The 17,518-nt window shown below is 34.1% G+C and overlaps 1 protein-coding gene and 1 pseudogene across 11 annotated transcripts in view; one reads left to right on the plus strand and one right to left on the minus strand.

Moving 5' to 3' along the window:
- Window positions 1-17,518, minus strand: part of LOC105427296 (chromatin assembly factor 1, p105 subunit) — a 798,730-nt gene that overhangs the window by 205,083 nt on the left and 576,129 nt on the right. The gene's annotated exons all lie outside the window — the stretch shown is intronic.
- LOC148936409 (uncharacterized) lies at window positions 239-7,473 on the plus strand (annotated as a pseudogene).

Genomic DNA, 17,518 nt, shown 5'->3' on the forward strand with positions numbered 1-17,518 from the left:
TTGAGTCAATTTAATGACTATCACAACGAGAAATATTTGCAGGCGACAAAACGTGTATTTCGTTACTTGAAAGGAATTCAGAAAATCGGACTGATGTACAATGCTAATAATAATCAATTGATTGGTTATGCAGATGCTGACTGAGGCGGTAGTTTAGTAGATCAAAAGTCTTAGTTTTGTGTTCACATTAAGTAATACTGCGATCTCCTGGGAATCCCGCAAACAGCGTTTTGTCGCAATGTCTTCAGCCGAGACGGGATACGTTGGACTAGTTGAGACTGCAAAGGAATCATTGTATCTAAACGGCTTGTTAACTGAACTTGGTTGTGAAGAAGTCATCAACAGAGTTATCTTCAATGACAACAATGCTCAATTCATAGCTAAATATTCTGGGTACCATGCTAAAAACCAAGCACATCGATGTTTGATGTCATTTTATCAAGGACACGGTCCAGAAGGAATAAATCGTCATCGAGTGTATGCCAACTGAGAAGATGATGGCGGACGCGTTAATGAAGTGCGTCTCTGGAAAAAAATTGCAAAATTTTTCTCAACGCGTAGGACTGACTGATGCAAACATTGAGAGGGAGTGTTGGATATTCAACAATGTCGGCAACGTGAATCGGCTCTAACATTGGTAGTGTCGACCTATCGATAGCATGTCGTTCGATCCTACTCCTCCCTTTTTCTTTTTTTTTTGTGGACTGTTCCTCGTAAACAATGTACAACGAGACAGGAAGTTCCCTTTTATAATTCCATATTTTCTTTCTTTGTATTATGTCATTACACAATTTTTTCTGTTCCTTGTATTTCATATATCTTTGTATCGTTCTGTTTATCATTAAAAAGTTTTATCATTAAACGTGTGTTCACATACGGAAGAAATTCAGTTTATACAACCTCAATCCAATACTATATCTATATACGGAGCAATAAGGAGCAAAATTGAACCAATGTACGTGTTTTTGTAGAAAATAATAATTTATTTATCTATTATAATAAGGAACAAAAGAAACTTGTTACATATATTTGTAAGAATTAGACGACCGTAAGCGGTCATGAAAGAGATTCGGAATATAAACAGCTAATAGAGAGGAGCCGTCGTGATCGTGCCTACTCACTTTCGTGATCCGAAAAGTGTCGGATTGGTAGACGAGGGATCCCGAGTTCAAATCCAGTCGGTCTCCGTTAATTTTTTCCGAATCTAATAGATATCTTTCATATTAATTAACACTTATTTTACTATAACAAACGTGTAACAATTTCATAACGTTCTTTTTAATTTAGCAATTACATAATTTTTGTTGTGACTTAATTCTGCATCACCCTAAAAAAAAGAAAATAAGAGTTCTATAAATGTTTAATATTTTGTCCATAAGCCTTTGACACTTAAAACGGCTACAATTTGTTTGGGCATTTCCACTAAATTTATACAAACTTCTAAAGGAATTGCATATCACTGCTCTTCAAATTCTTTCCCATAATTCATCAAGATTTTTTAGAGAGGAATCATATTTATCTCGCAATTGTTTTTTGAATATTGCCCAGAGATTTTCTATAGGATTCAGATCTGGACATCTCTATCGTGCTGAAACACGATATTTCTTTCATCAATTGATATATTTTCTATAGTTTTGTGTAATTCTACATCTAAAATTTCTTTGTACATATATTGGTTCATTCTGCCCTTAGTACAAATCAATGATCTAATACCATAACACTATAAAATATTCCCAGAGCATAATAGATCCACCTTTAAATTTTACAGTTTCATTTACGTGTTGTTTTTGCAATGAGTCACCCTTCCGTATTCAGGCCTATTGTTGTCCATCACACAAAAATCTATTAATTTTCGATTCATCTGACTATACGATTCGTTTCCAGTCATCTACTGACCAATACATATATTTTTTGGCAAAAGCCAAACGGACTTTAATATTTTTCTTGTTTAGCATTGGTTTATCTTTTTTCTCGATTCTGCCTTCAAATTCACTTCTTTTAGAGTCCATCGTATGGTTCAGCAACTGCAACGTACTCCTTTCAAATTTTCTAACAATTTCTCCGCCACGACTGATTTTGCTACTCCTGAAGATACCAATCGGATGAGACTTCTCTTATCTTGTGCTGATAGTATCTTTGAACGTCCTGCAGAAAGTCCACGAATATCGTTACAATATTTTTTTCTGATTCTTTGTACACTAGATTGAGATACTAAATACTTTTTATATATTTCGCGGGTCGACATTCCTTTCTTTAGCAAGGAAATTATTGCATTTCAAACATTTATCGTTATACGTTTCATTACGGCAAAATACTCAATTTAGATATGTTACCTTCAATGACTAATTGAAAACTGCTACTAATACGCTTGTGACCTATGTCGAATGTAAACAATCGTGGAGATTGCGCAGAATTAAATGTAAGAAATACGCAAACACGAACATTTGGTGCAAAACTAAGTCAGAAACATAAATAAATAAGCAAAATAAAAAGAGTAGAACAAAATTATTATTTGCTAATTGTAGTAAAACAATTGTAAATTAATATACAACAAGTTCTTTTCATTCTCTATTACAAAACATAAATAATTTATTATTATTTACAAAAATACTTACATTGGTTCAATTTTGCTCCTTACTGTATATCTATCTATAGCCATATTATTATATTTACTTTTTTTATAAATAAATAATAAATAAAAATATTTAAAAATATTTTAAAATTTTTAAAATTGTTAGTATTAAATATTTTTACTATTCAAAATATTAAATATTTATCATACCTAAAACATATATATATTAATAAAATAAATTTTCTTGCTCGTTTTCTGGCTTTCTCGTACTTTCTTCTTCGCATTTTCATACTCTTAAATAAATATATTATAAAATAATTTATAGACTTCATTTGAGAAAAAAATATTGTAAGAAAAAATGGATTTTGAAGATAATTTCTCAGAAAATATAAATATAATATTAATGAATTTGAAGAAAATACAAATAATTCATTAAATCAGTCATTAGCTGATGAAAGGACTCCGCATAAAACCACGTGTTTTTGACCTTCTGTGTTGAAGCTAAATAGTAGCATTTAACCCCCTCTCCCCCCTCACACGCAAATACACATACATGCACAGGCAAACACACATACACAAAATCTTTTTCAAATGAGTATTCTAAATCGCATATTCTTATCTAAAATCTCTCGATTTAGTATATAAAAGCCGATTTGAAACGTTACAAAGCTAATGATAAAATACAACATTTCAAACGGCTGTAGCAAAAGAACTAGCCATTTTTAAGCTTTGTGCCTAAGGAAACTTGAACGGTAAGTCAAGAACTGTAACATATTAAAATTTCAGTCAATTTCACAGAGAACCAAAAATACGTGGTTTTGTGATACAGCATCCTTTTGATGAGATGAAGAAGATTTATTAAATCAATTGATGCCAAATGAAGTTCTAAATAAAATTCAAATATTTGATTCAACTGTGTAAACATATTATAATAATAATTATAATTATATGTAAGTATTTTAAAGTTATTATTAAAATTATATACAAACAATTAATATTAATATTAATATTAATGTTAATATTATAGAAATAATATGTTATTACAAATCGTTTTGTTATTACATTACATTGTTTATCACATATTATATGAAATTGTGTATGTATTACATATTATTATTTCTCTATCATTTTTCTATTCTTTAATCACTATTTATATCTATGTTTGTCAAGTAATATAAAATAAGTTAATGAACTAATTATAATTATAATTTAATCAATAATAATAATATGTAACACTCTATTTAGAGTGTTACATATTATTATTATTATTGATTAAATTATAATTATAATTAGTTCATTAACTTATTTTATGTTATTTGACAAACATATAAAAATTTATAGCGAAGTAATTGGTTATATTGACAGTATTGAAGCTCTGCGTATTGTTGGCAATGGTCAACGATATAAGGTTTACAAATTTTTTATTTATAATGCCGGAAAAAAAATCCAAGTTGTAGTTTGGAACGACAATATGAATCGAATCGAACAACTGATTCAAATGAACTTAGTAATTTATTATAATAGTTTTAATTTTTTGTAACTAAATAATGATTTTATAACATTAAAATACTTTCAAATAAGTTGTTCATTTAGATGGAGTGCAGGCAAGAATACCAAAAATAAATATATATGTTAAGAAATAAAGCATTTTAAATTGCCGCTAATTTCTCTAGTGTGCGGATTGCTAGAATCGGAAGCGACAAAAGCGCCGAGTGTCTAGCAAGCAGCAAAATTAGATATGCTAGTTCTCTTTGCTGACTATGCGAGTGTGAGCATCGAGTGAGTGTTCTGTCGACAGGTGAGAGAAAAGAAAAGAGCGAGAGCGTGAGAACAAATGAAAGATGTGCGATAAATAAAAAAAAAGAATCTTTTTGGTTCCTTTTTTGTTCAATAGCTTGCGCTTATAATATTCGTATTCTTAAGTTGTATTTTATTTGTTTGTGCATAAAGCCATAATTATTTTTGTTGTGTACGTATTATTTTGCTTTCCAGTTACAATTATAAATCATTTGACTGTTAACATACGAGTCGCATTCCTTTTTTTAATCCTCGGTTTCAACAATTTTCCAATAAATTCAACAATATATAATAATGGAAATGTTCCTTACGAACTCTTAATTAGGAAAAATACAGTAATCACTGTTTTAAGGAAATATCATACCAAATTAGAAAAAAATTGTTCCACCGTGTTATATTAAGTGAGGTTTTAAACAGTTCACATGCATTAGTAAATGTAGTTTTATTAATTTATATCTTAATACATCTAACGTTACTTATTTTTAATTTATATATATATATATATATATATATATATATATATATATATATAAAGTAGAAATTATGTAAGCTCTGATGACATAAAATCAAATGATAATTATAAACGGAAGCCAAGCGGTTGTCATTGCTTCATATTTATTACAATGTATGATTTCAAAATAATACCAAAGTTATGACAAATAATTAACAAACGTTTCGATTTTTACAATCAGATCATCTTCAGTGCAAAAATAAAATACATTACTTGTGCACAAAATCGTTATCGTATGTACAATAAAATAAACATCGTTATGTCGATGTTGTCAATTACTTCGTAGTCGTTGCTCAAAGGAAATTATGTGGTGTCCAGAAACGTGATTGTACAGAGCTGGTCGCAACAAGCTTGTATTTGGTCAAGCATGGTCCCTTTTCTATATTTAACTAATTCGCAAAGAAATAACAAAACAAAATTAAAACATATTGGAATGTAAAGCTTAAAGAATGAGCAAACAAAAGTTAAAATGTGTATAAAAACAAATCAATAAAGATCCTACACGGTTAATTTAATTAAATTAAAAAAATTAAAAATTTTTTTTAGTAGAAAATACATTATTGACCATACTTGACACAACATGCATAACTTAAGATGGAAAACCGAGATCTCATAGTAGTCAATTAAATTAAACAATGTTTCCAGTTCAACATACCAAAACCAAGTGACATAACATAAAAGAAAGAAATCACCAAGGAAGGGGGAAAAGAGAAGACGAAAGGAAAGCAGGGGTAAATGTTAGGAAGGGGGAAGAGAATTGAGAATAGGAATGTATGCTTCTGACAGGAAAGTCGTGTCACTCTGTTTGTTTAACCCATTGCGTTGTCTTTTTATGTGGACCATTTCAGATATCAATCTTTGTGACAAGGAAGGTTCATTATCTGAAACTTTTGTCATTTTAATTAAAATCATGATCTTTATCAAGACGATGTGACACGATGTGTAATGATGGACAGTGAACCATTTCTTTTTGTAATACCTGATCTATGTTTTGTATTCTGGTCTCCGGTTGTCTCTTTGTTTGTCCAACATATGTGGCATCGCAGTCCTTGCATTTAATTTTATAAACAACATCGCTCCGTGATAGTTGGTGTAGTATGTCTTTGCCTGTTTTTATGTATGCATTTAAAGTTTTTGGAAGTGAGAAGGCTATTTTGAAATTGTGTCTTTTAGCAATGTGTGTTAAATTTTCGGAAACATTCCTTACATATGGTACGATGAAATAATTGATTTTTGGAGGCGTTGTAACATTGCTATCTGCGATAGCATTGTTATCCTTATAAAATAGATATTTCAACCATATTAAGTATAGTATTCATTATGAAATTGATAGGATAATCATTGTTTAATATGTTAATAGTTTCCATTAGGTTTTTCTGATGGAAGCGCGGGTGAGATATAGAATAAGATTATCTTGTCTATCATGAAAAAACAACGTCTCTTTTTTGACCTATTGGATGGTGAGAGTTAAAATTCAAATATCTGCCCAAGAATGTCGATTTCCTACATATAAAAAATAATCCTTCCATTGTCTACTATAATGGAAACGTCAAAAAAACTAAGGCAACTTCGCTTCTAACTCTATCGTAAACTTTAATCGGTTGTGTAACGAATTGAAATTTTTAAGATGTCGCTCATCTAATTTTTTGGTGCGCAAAAAAACATGTCGTCAACGTAACGATAATAGAAAGGCAGGTGACACGGTAAGCGCTCTATCGCAATTTCTTCAAGATTTTGCATGACCAAGTCAGCTATGATAGGTGATAGTAGTGAGCCCATTGGTGTGTCATAGACTTTCTTGTAGATCTTATTGTTGAACTTGAAATAAATTGAATTAACAATTAAATTGGTAGCTATTTTAAATTCGTCTTCAGAAACAGACATATTTCTTAAAATCAAATCCCATCTCTTGCAAATACTTTTAATAACTAAATCTATTGGGACGTTAGTGAATATAAAGACATTACATCTAAGGAAGCAAGTTAGTGATCTGACTTCATTGCAAAACCATTGAATTTCTCAACTAAATGGTAGCTATTCCGGATGTAACTAATTGATTTTGGAAAACTATTGGCTATGATGCTGCGTAGATGACAAGCTAAAGAATGGAGAGGGCTACTGATAGATGCTATGATAATCAGCGGATTATCTGTTTTTGAATCTTTGGCACATCCTCTTAGAAGATCTCTTAGAAGAGTATCATCGCTCTTCAACAATTGTCTATACTTGAAATTAAATATATTCAATATATTCTTTATTTCTCCATCTTGAGAGTAGCGAACGTGCATCATTTATTAATTTCCTAGTGGGATCTTTTTCAATTATTTAAGCATGATATAATAAATATATGATGCAATGTTTGTGTATGCATAAATTAGTTTATGATAGCCAAGATATGAAACTGCATTATGCATGTGATAAGTATATATACATATGCGTATGTTAGAATAAGGGATGTGTTAGAATGGAAATTGAAGGTTTAGATTTATAAGTTAGTTTATAAAATATAGGATAAGAAAATGGGTTATATAAGCAATGCGCAGAAGTGTATGTATGTATGTGTGTGTGTGTGTGTGTGTGTGTGTGTGTGTGTGTGTGTGTGTGTGTGTGTGTTTGTATGTGTGTGTAAAAACGGTTTTATGTAATTAGACTTGCAGTAGGATTGCAATTATGAATTTATAAATTAGTTTACAAAATAAAAGAAAATGCGTTATATGTGCAAAGTATTATATGGATATATGGATATGTGTATATGTATTTAAGCGTATAAAAGCGGTTTTATGTTATAAAATATGCATTAGGATTAAAATTAATTTTTAAACTAAAATCTAGCTTTTATAACGTATAAAATAAGAAAGTGCGATGTATGTACGATGCGTGTATATGTATATATATTCGTATGTATAGAAGCAGTTTAATGTAATATGCAATATAATGTGCATTATTATAAGTCAATTTATGAAATATAAAGTATGTAAATGCTTTATATATATGATAAGTATGTGTGTGTATGTGTACGTATAAAAATAAAGTGATGTAATAAACACGCGTTAAAATTGAAACCAGTTTTAAAATCTATATTTTATTTATAAAATATAAGAAAATGCGTTACAATCAAGATCAGTCTTGATTTATAAGTTACAAATAAAGTAAAATTTTTATATTGTTAAAAAAAGTCTTTATTCTTTCTTATCTTTCTTCATCTCTTCTTATAAAGGTACAATAGTCTTTTCTAAACAAGCTGCATTATTTATCTTTACTATTTCATTACATATGAGATCTAGCAGCGCCAAGACTTTTTAATATTTAAAGTATTTAATATTTTTTTATTTTTATTTAATTGTTTTATATTGCTCTTTTATAAACGTTTCAATTTTTTTACAGAAATCCTATATTAATAAGCGTAGACGCTTACAACTAGACTGATCTCTTCACCGCAATGTTTTATATCAAATTTCTAGCTCCGATAGAGATTACCATTTCCTTGTCCTTGTATTCATATATAAATGTAAAAATCATATAGATCATTACTCTACTCAACATACATCACTGTACTTTACCACATTATATCATTTTTAAAATATAATACATATATGTAATATATATATATATATATTGTGTGTGTGTGTGTGTGTGTGTGTGTGCGCGCGCGCGCGCGCGCGCGTGCGTACGTGCGTGCGTGCGTGCGTGCGTGCGTGCGTGCGTGCGTGCGTGCGTGCGTGCGTGCGTGCGTGCGTGCGTGTGTGTAATGACGCAATTACTTTTATTTCATTATTTTTTTGTAAAAAATGAAACCATTTTTTACATTAAACAAACATTCTTAACTTATATATGATAAACCACATTTAAAATATTACAATCTTTCATAATATAATAATAAAGTGATATTTATAATATTTTCCTTTACAATTATGGTAATATTTTGATATAATAAATAATAAATAATCACATATTATACTCAGATTATGTGATATACTCACAGACTATGCATACATGTTCACTACAGGAGATAGACCACCGACATCACTTTTGTCTTTTTCTATATCTATACATTAGGTATTTCTAAAATAGATCTATTTTAATATTATTGGTAATATTATTCAAATTTTATATATATATATATATATATATATATATGTATATATATATATATATATATATATATATATATATATATACATATATATATATACACACACGAGAATGGTTTGAAAAGTCCGTGCAAAAATGAAAACTACTTAATTTTTCAGGATAAATCTTTTTTATTTTTCACAAGTATTTGTCATCATACAACATATAAAGCGCATACTTGGCGCCATTTTTTATTTTCTTGTAAAATAGTTAATAATTTTATTCTGCTATCGCATCTTTTTTTAGTAAAATATATTTACGTTGTTGGTAATAATTAAACATTTTTTTATATAAAAAAATTGTGTGAAAGTTTGAAAGATTAGTGAAAAAATTTTAAATTTTATCAAATATAGATATTTCTGTACATTATGGAACTTTATATATTAAAGTTAAAATGGTAGTGTTTGCGAATTAGCTAAATTGTCACAAAAATGCTGGGACTGCGAGCGAAAAAAGGTTCCTATATGCCGCGATTCACTTAGTTCATATCACAAATCTCACTATAACCGTCTTGAGCACTATTAAAGTTTTTCACGCGTCACATGCGGAACGAAGATCGAACTGACACAATGACAAGTCTGAGCTGAACACTGTATTAAAACTTTGACGAGATTACGGTTGCACTTGCCGATCACGTGAACACCATGTGGTGAGCACGAGCGCGGCGTGATGCTGTATCTTTTCAATGTTCGGCAGCACAGTGATCTCGACACTTCAATCCTGATGAGGGCTGATAATAGAGCAGTCTCGGTTGTTCACTCACCAAACGATGCACGACAGAAAAAACACCAAGAGAGCCGAAACGAGCCGAAACGAGCAATCTCGAGCGACGAGCGTTACACAAGATGGCTATAACAAGAGTGATGTAATAGGCGCGCGCACAAGACTTCTCTTACATCACTCTTGTTATGTGCCGGAAGCACTTCAGGCGACCACCTTCCGCGTTCATGCATAATGCATGTATCCGCGAGATGCCGCCATCTGATAATGAGACCTCCGCGCGCAACCTTCTTCGAGAATTTAAACTCATTCTCGAACAGATTCTGTTGGGGAACTTCTTTATTGATGCCTACGTGACCAACTGCTCATGTTTTCTAAAAAAAACAAAGTAATAAATTATTTTATTAATTCCAGCCGCGCGACCGGCAGCTCGCACGTTTCCCGAAATTATAAAAGGTTATCCGCGTGATCCGCCGCACACGCTTATCATTTTCTATTTCCTGTATCTTGTTTTCCTTAACAGAATAGAGATTTGACAACTATTTATTTATCTAATTTTAGTAACCGATTCTCGAAAGAGAAGAATCGTGTACTTGACACGACGTAACAGTATCTACATATGTATTTATGATTTGTTTTATAATTACTAGGTAACTATATATATATATATATATATATATATATATATATATATATATATATATATATATAGTAACTATATATATATATATATATATATATATATATATATAGTTACCTAGCAATTATAAACCTTGTTGTCCTTAAAATGTCATATTCTATCTTCTGTACGCGGCTCGTAATTCACGAACTGTTTTCTCTTATAATTAAAAAACTTGGCTTCTGATAAAAATTTGGTAGAGGAAAAATCGTCTTAGAATCGTCTTAGGAATACATTTTAAGTACAAACGGTTATTTTGAATCACTCTGTATAACACTCGCATACAGGGTGTTTTATTTTAAGTGATATGGTCGATTATCTCACGAATCGATGATTTTATGATTGAAAAATTTTTTGGACGAAAGTTGCATGGCTTGAAGGGGGACACATGATGGAAATGTAGGCTTAATCTTAAGTGACCTTGTCAAAATCAGATCAAGGTCATTAATGTTTTTTTAAATGGAAACCCCTATTTTTTATTACATATTCTTATAGCTTATCTCGAGAGCTTTCCAAAACACTATAATAAAGTTACTTTTCGTTAAGTACTTGCTAAGTTATAAGGCAAGACCGATCACTGATCCGGCCAACTAAGGCAAGATTAATACGAATATGTCTTTAATTGATAAGATATTCAAATGGAGCTCAATTTTCTTGCAGACATAGCCTCAACCGTTTCTTAAAATTTTCTACTGTTGAAATTAAAATATTTTGAGGAATGCTACGACAAATATTAGTCATTCGATTTTTCATGTCTCCTGCAGATGTCGACGGAGTTTGTAAACAATATTTTTTATGTAGCCCCACAAAAAAATCACACGAAGTTAAATCAGGAGACCGTGAAGATCATCGAATATATCCATACTTTCCTATCCATCTTTCATGAAAGATGTTTTTGAGATATCCGTCACAATACGATGGGATGACACACCACCTTGTTGCCACATTTTTGTCGAGTAACAAGATCAACCTCTTCTAAAAACCTCTTCTAAAAGTTTAGGCAATTTATTCTGCAAGAAAGAAAGGTAAGTTTCCCCATTTAAGCGGTTATCAAAAAAATATAGACCAATCAAATATTCATTTACAATTCCGCACCAAGCGTTTAAACTCCAATGATTTTGATTATCAACACGTTGAGTCCAGTGAGGATTGTATGTGAACCAATAATGACAGTTATGCTTGTTGAGTTGTCCATTGTTATGAAATGAGAATTCTCTTCATCACTGAAGAGAACATACTGGAAAAAAATTGGATCGTCTCTTATCATTTGTAATGCCCAACGACAAAACTGTCTTCTTAGTCTCATATTTTCACTTACATCTTGGGTTAAAGTGATATGGTAGGTATGGAATTTATGTCTTTGTAAAATCCTCCACACAGTGACATAAGGAATTCCTAAATTACGTTGCAGTTCTCTAGTCGGAATATGAGGATTCAAGTTTATTTGCTAGCACTGCTAATATACGCGGATCATTAACGTCATCTTCAGCATTTATTTGCTTGCGATTTCTCTTACGGATTCTTCTACATTCTCGTAATAAAATTCTTTTTATCTGCATTGTATTTGGATGTCGTCTAAACGAATATCTATTATGATACAATCTTTCTGCTCTACAATAATTTCGTCCAGCTTCACCAAGCACAAAAATAATATCAATGATTTCATTTGAACTGTAAGCGGCCATTTTAAAAAAAGCTTTGAAAAAGCCCACTAATGTAAAAAAATTGAAAGAAAAAACTATACGGAAAAAAGAGGAAAGTTGAATCGTTCAATTGGGAAGGATTGGACTCAATTTCGTGAGCGTATGTCAAACAGTGTGAATAGATCGCGGAGACGTAAGAATCCCGCTCACATGTGCATGCGTACATGGATAACGCCGGCGGTAACCTTCAAGCTCCATAACTCAGAAAGTACTCAATGAAACGTAACTTTATTATAGTGTTTTGAAAAGCTCTCGAGATAAGTTACAAGAATATGTAATAAAAAATAGGGGTTTCTATTTAAAAAAACATTAATGATCTTGACTTAATTTTGACAAGGTCACTCAAGGTCAAGTCCACATTTCCATTATTGTGTTCCCTTTTAAACTATGCAACTTTCGTTCGAAAAATTTTTTAATAAAATCATCGATTCGCGAGATAATCGACCATATCACTTAAAATGAAACACTCTGTGTGTGTGTGTGTGTGTGTGTGTGTGTGTGTGTGTGTGTGTGTGTGTATATATATACAGAATGTTCCAGGATTAAGGTACGAGCCGTTAGATGTAGAAGAAATCAAGGGGAACAAAAAAGTCTAATATCATTTTGTGATATTCGTGTGTGTGTATGTGTGTGTGTGTGTGTGTGTGTGTGTGTGTGTATATATATATAATATATATATATATATATATATATAAAAGTAGGTATACTACACCGATTCTAACTCAGGAGTTCCGAGGTGGGTGCAGGTGTGCGGGAAGAACGATGAGCGCGGAGGAAAGGGAAATCAGGGACAGCGGTCCTTTGAACTGAGCCATGGGGGGATATGATCCGATAGTTATAAAAACAAATAGATAAATAAATAGATAGAAAATTATGACTCGAAGGACATGACGTCATGGGGGAGGGGAGTAGATAAGATAGTAGTAAGATAATATAAACAAATAGATAAACAAATAAATAAACAAATAGATAAACAAATAGGTAAACAAATAGATAAACAGGTAGCGAAGATGATATAAAGAAATTGCACGTGGACAGAGCGTGTGGACATGACGTCAGAGGGGGGCCCGGGCCCGCCGCTGCCGCCGCCGCCACCGTGCCCGCCGCCGCCGCCATGTTCTCATCTTCTCTTTTCATTGCAGCTCTCTATTGTATATTTACTATTTCTCTTTCATATACCTACTTTCTTCTATCTCTCTCTCCCGTTGCGGCTCTCTCTTATTACGAATCTTATTTTTTCGGATAATTATTTTTATGGCGGGAGGAAAGGAATGAAAGAAATACATTTTTTGCATATTATATATCTTTATTTTTTAAACAAATTGAATATATTTTTCATTTAAGCATGAAACTTTTTTTATTCATATTTTTTTTCCTACACACTAAAAACTAAAACTGTAAGCGCATCCCTCCGCTCCGTTCCTTCCTCCGATTTTCCCCCGATCGATCATCCGTTGGGAACCACCGACCAACAGACGAAGTGGTCACAAAAGGCGTTTACACCTCTTTTAATCTTATATAAATTCGCGAAAACTCCGAAGCGTCGAAGAATAGCGAAGAAATGCCACGAAAACACGAGTGTTTTCTCGGTATTCCTCCCGCGCCGCACCACACGCCGCGCCAGCAAGCACTAGCGTGCCCCGCACCACGCGCCGTATCAGCAAGCGCGAATGCGCCCCGTGCAGCACCAACACCGCGCCACGCAAACGAGCGAACGTCCCACACCGCGCACAACCACGTCTACAAGCGCGGTGTGGGACGTCGCCGCGTCGCGTCGTTACCTCACTACCGAACTCTTCTTTCTACTCTTCCACATCCCCGCTCCGATTCTTTATCATCCCAAAAAACCTATTATATCCGATTCTTTTTCTTCGCTTCTGTGGAGAAAGATGCTACCCCCGAGATCGACCAATCCGATCGATCCGACCGAAAAATACCGAGGTCGATCTCGGATATAAAAAGGCATCGCTCTCCACAGAAAATCATCTTGTTCCACTCGCTTTCTGAGAGCACGTCTCGAGGAAAGCGAGTATCCGCATCGATTCTGGTAGAAAGCTTGAGATCTGTTGGGGCCCTCCCCAATGCGCCAAATTCGCTTGGCCGTCTGGCCGAAATCATCTCCAAAACCTCTTACAGCAAGCCGAGAGCTGCTGGAGTCTTCCAAACGCATCGAGTCCGCTCGATCCGATTTCGCCGTCTCCGAATTCCATTGTATCGGGGTGTTCCGGGTACAATCGTACTTCCATCCGATTCCGAGCACCGGGGTACACCCCGGTCGGCCGAGCACACTCGGCATAGACACCGATGCCGTCCGCCAGAGCTGGGACTCTCTCCGGCTGGCCGAGTTCACTCGGCATTCTTCATACAGACGAGGGGCACATCCCCGTCAACCGAATACACTCAGCAGAGAACGGGCACCTCTGTCCTCCGACCCAAGCGGTCAGAAATTCTCTCGCGGAAATTCCACCCTTGCGACACAGACAACGCCCGCATTCCTACCACGTTTTCCTACGGCGATTTAAATCGTCTGAAGATTTAAAAGTCCGCGACCACACGTGCGACTCCGCGTGCCGCCCGCCGCGCGCGTTCCGCGTCACCGAGTTACGTGCAGCGATATCAGTATCGCGCCGACCGCCGGACTGATACCTCATCCGCGTAAACACACGCCGATCACCGTCTCGCCCGTCCACGGCCAATTTTATTCACAGCTATTTGTGCATTTCCATTCGGCACTATACATTGTATTTCTTTCGTTATTTCAATAAACAATTATTAAACTATAATTTCGTCTACGATCTAACTCGAATCTCTACGCCAAAACTCTGTCTCCAATGTCCTTGTTTCCTCATCTGGTAATGGACTGACCGCTATCCGCGCGGGAGAGCAAGGCTATTTTAAAACTAACAGTTTGCAATCGATGAGTTGACGTTTATCAAAGATATCGCAATCACGAATCGCGTTCGGTATTTCCTCGGGATCTGTTACAACAGACGCGATGTTGGAGAATCGCGTATACTTGGCATCGATCGACAAATCTGATGAGTCGATCGAACATAAATTTGTCCAGCTCAAACATTCGGCGTAACATCGATTCGATCATCATTATGCGTTCAAAGATTCAAGACGTACGAGTGTAACGTCGTTCATCAGACCAACTCTGACGGTTAACGGTCCGATGCTTATAAAATTGTCTTTGTAATCATTTCGCAGCAATTTATAGATATTCCATCATTGCTTGTAGAGTCCCTTCCGTTTCGAGAAATAATATCCTGTCCCCGATGATCTCTTCCAGAGCGATTTCCATGTATGATTTTCTCGGTGGACCAACGTTGATTCCAATTTCCAAAAATTTAATAGCCCAATTTATTTAAAAATGTTTGTTATCTAATCTAATCTATTTATTATAACTTAATTATTGATTTGTTTGTTTTTTTTTGGTAACTATTCTTTATTATTATTTTAATTAATATTATGTTTATATAAAAGATATATACAAAGAATAACTTCTCTTTCAGAATTGTTTGACTTTATCTGACATCTGACTTCTTTTTCATTCTCTATAATATTATTACATCCGGCAGTCACTGACGCTCTTACTTAACGCGCACTCACTCGTGTTCCGCTAGGAAGCCGCGCTCGGCAATAAGCAACACTGTTTAATAAAATACGTAGGCTGTATTCAAATCAAATTACAATAACGATTTGGCGGACACATGTTGTACGCCACGAGTCACCGCGCTGTATTTTTTGTAAACAAAACAACCGTTGCCCCGGAGAGCGCTTCGACTCTACTCATTTTGAATTTGGAATTTTTATCAGAAAATCTGCCGGACTTTTTGGAAGAGATACCATTATTAAACAGAAATAAAATTATATTTCAACAGGATGGTGCTGGTCCACATAACGCCAGAATAGTCACAGACTTTTTAAATCAGCAATTTCCTAGTCGTCGGATGGACCGGTATGGACCGATACGTTGGCCTGTAAGATCCTCAGACTTCAATCCATTTTTTCTTGTGGGGATACTGCAAGGAAATCATTTACAGACAGCTTCCCGAGAATATCGAAAAACTAAATAACAAACTTCACCATGCTATTTGGTCAATCGACAACGAAGTTATGGAGAAAATCCAAGAAAATTTACTGAAACGCATGAGAGCTTGCATCAGAATGGACGGCGGACATTTCGAACATTTATTATGAAAAGAAAAGAAGTCTCCTATAATAATTTATCTGCCCTTTTCAGGGCAACCAAATATTTTATTTCGAGGGACGTTCTCTTCGAGTTCACAAATTATTAAAAAAAAATCAACAAAAAAATCAAATCAATTATGTTCGACAAGTGGACATTATCTGCCGATATTATCTATCGGACTTATCTATTATTACTTGATATTACGAAGCATTCGAAGCGTTTTACTATCGGTCATTAACGCGCTGCATCATGATAATAGGCTGACTTATCGATCTGATTTATATTACATTAGGTCGATAAGTTAGATCGTTATTATTACTTAGCGAATTAATGCACTTTACTGCACTAAGAACATAATCTGTCTGAGTGTTGTCATCGAGCAGAGTCCGCGACGGGTTACGTGCGCTGTGTAACGCGTTTTTTGTAATAATTTTCAATTGGCGGGATAATTAACCAGTGGTGATTAATAGTGGTGATCCGATAGATTTGTTCATAAATGATTTTATCGATCAAGTGCGTGAGTATGTGAACATGTTAACAATTTATAAAAGAGAACTTCTGATAGATTACTGTGATTACATATAATGTGTATTTCTTTCTTTCAAGTCATTTTTAATCACCGAATAATTAATCGATAGTGATTGATAATAACAAACTAATAAATTCGTTCGTAAATAAGTCATTCTATCGATCAAGTGTGTGAGTATCAAGTGAGATCAAGTCAGTGAAAGACTGTGAAAGTATTGATACGCGATACAATTTATTAAAGAAAATAGTTCCTGACTTATTACCCTGTGTGTGTGTGTGTGTGTATGTTGTGTGTGTGTGTGTGTGTGTGTGTGTGTGTGTGTGTGTGTGTGTGTGTGTGTGTGTGTGTGTGTGTGTGTGTGTGTGTGTGTGTGTGTGTGTGTGTGTGTGTGTGTGTGTGTAAATCTGTCACATGGGGCATTGTTCATCCACGATGAAATTCATCCGTCAAGCTACAACGGTATAAAGATATCATAGAGATCTCTACAAGGTAAGTGAATGAAAGAGAGAAAGCGAGAGAGAGAGAGAGAGAGAGAGAGAGAGAGAAAGTAAGTGAGAAATCGCATGGTACATATTATCACGTATGGTAAATACGTCGACGCAGCGAACGCCCTGCAGTAATCGTCTGCGTCGGACGGTGAGTTGTGCCATCCCTGTCTACTTTCCGTACGCGTCTCGTTAT

Source organism: Pogonomyrmex barbatus, unplaced genomic scaffold (assembly GCF_055798465.1).
Source record: "Pogonomyrmex barbatus isolate J1 unplaced genomic scaffold, ASM5579846v1 scaffold22, whole genome shotgun sequence".
Lineage (NCBI taxonomy): Eukaryota > Metazoa > Arthropoda > Insecta > Hymenoptera > Formicidae > Pogonomyrmex > Pogonomyrmex barbatus.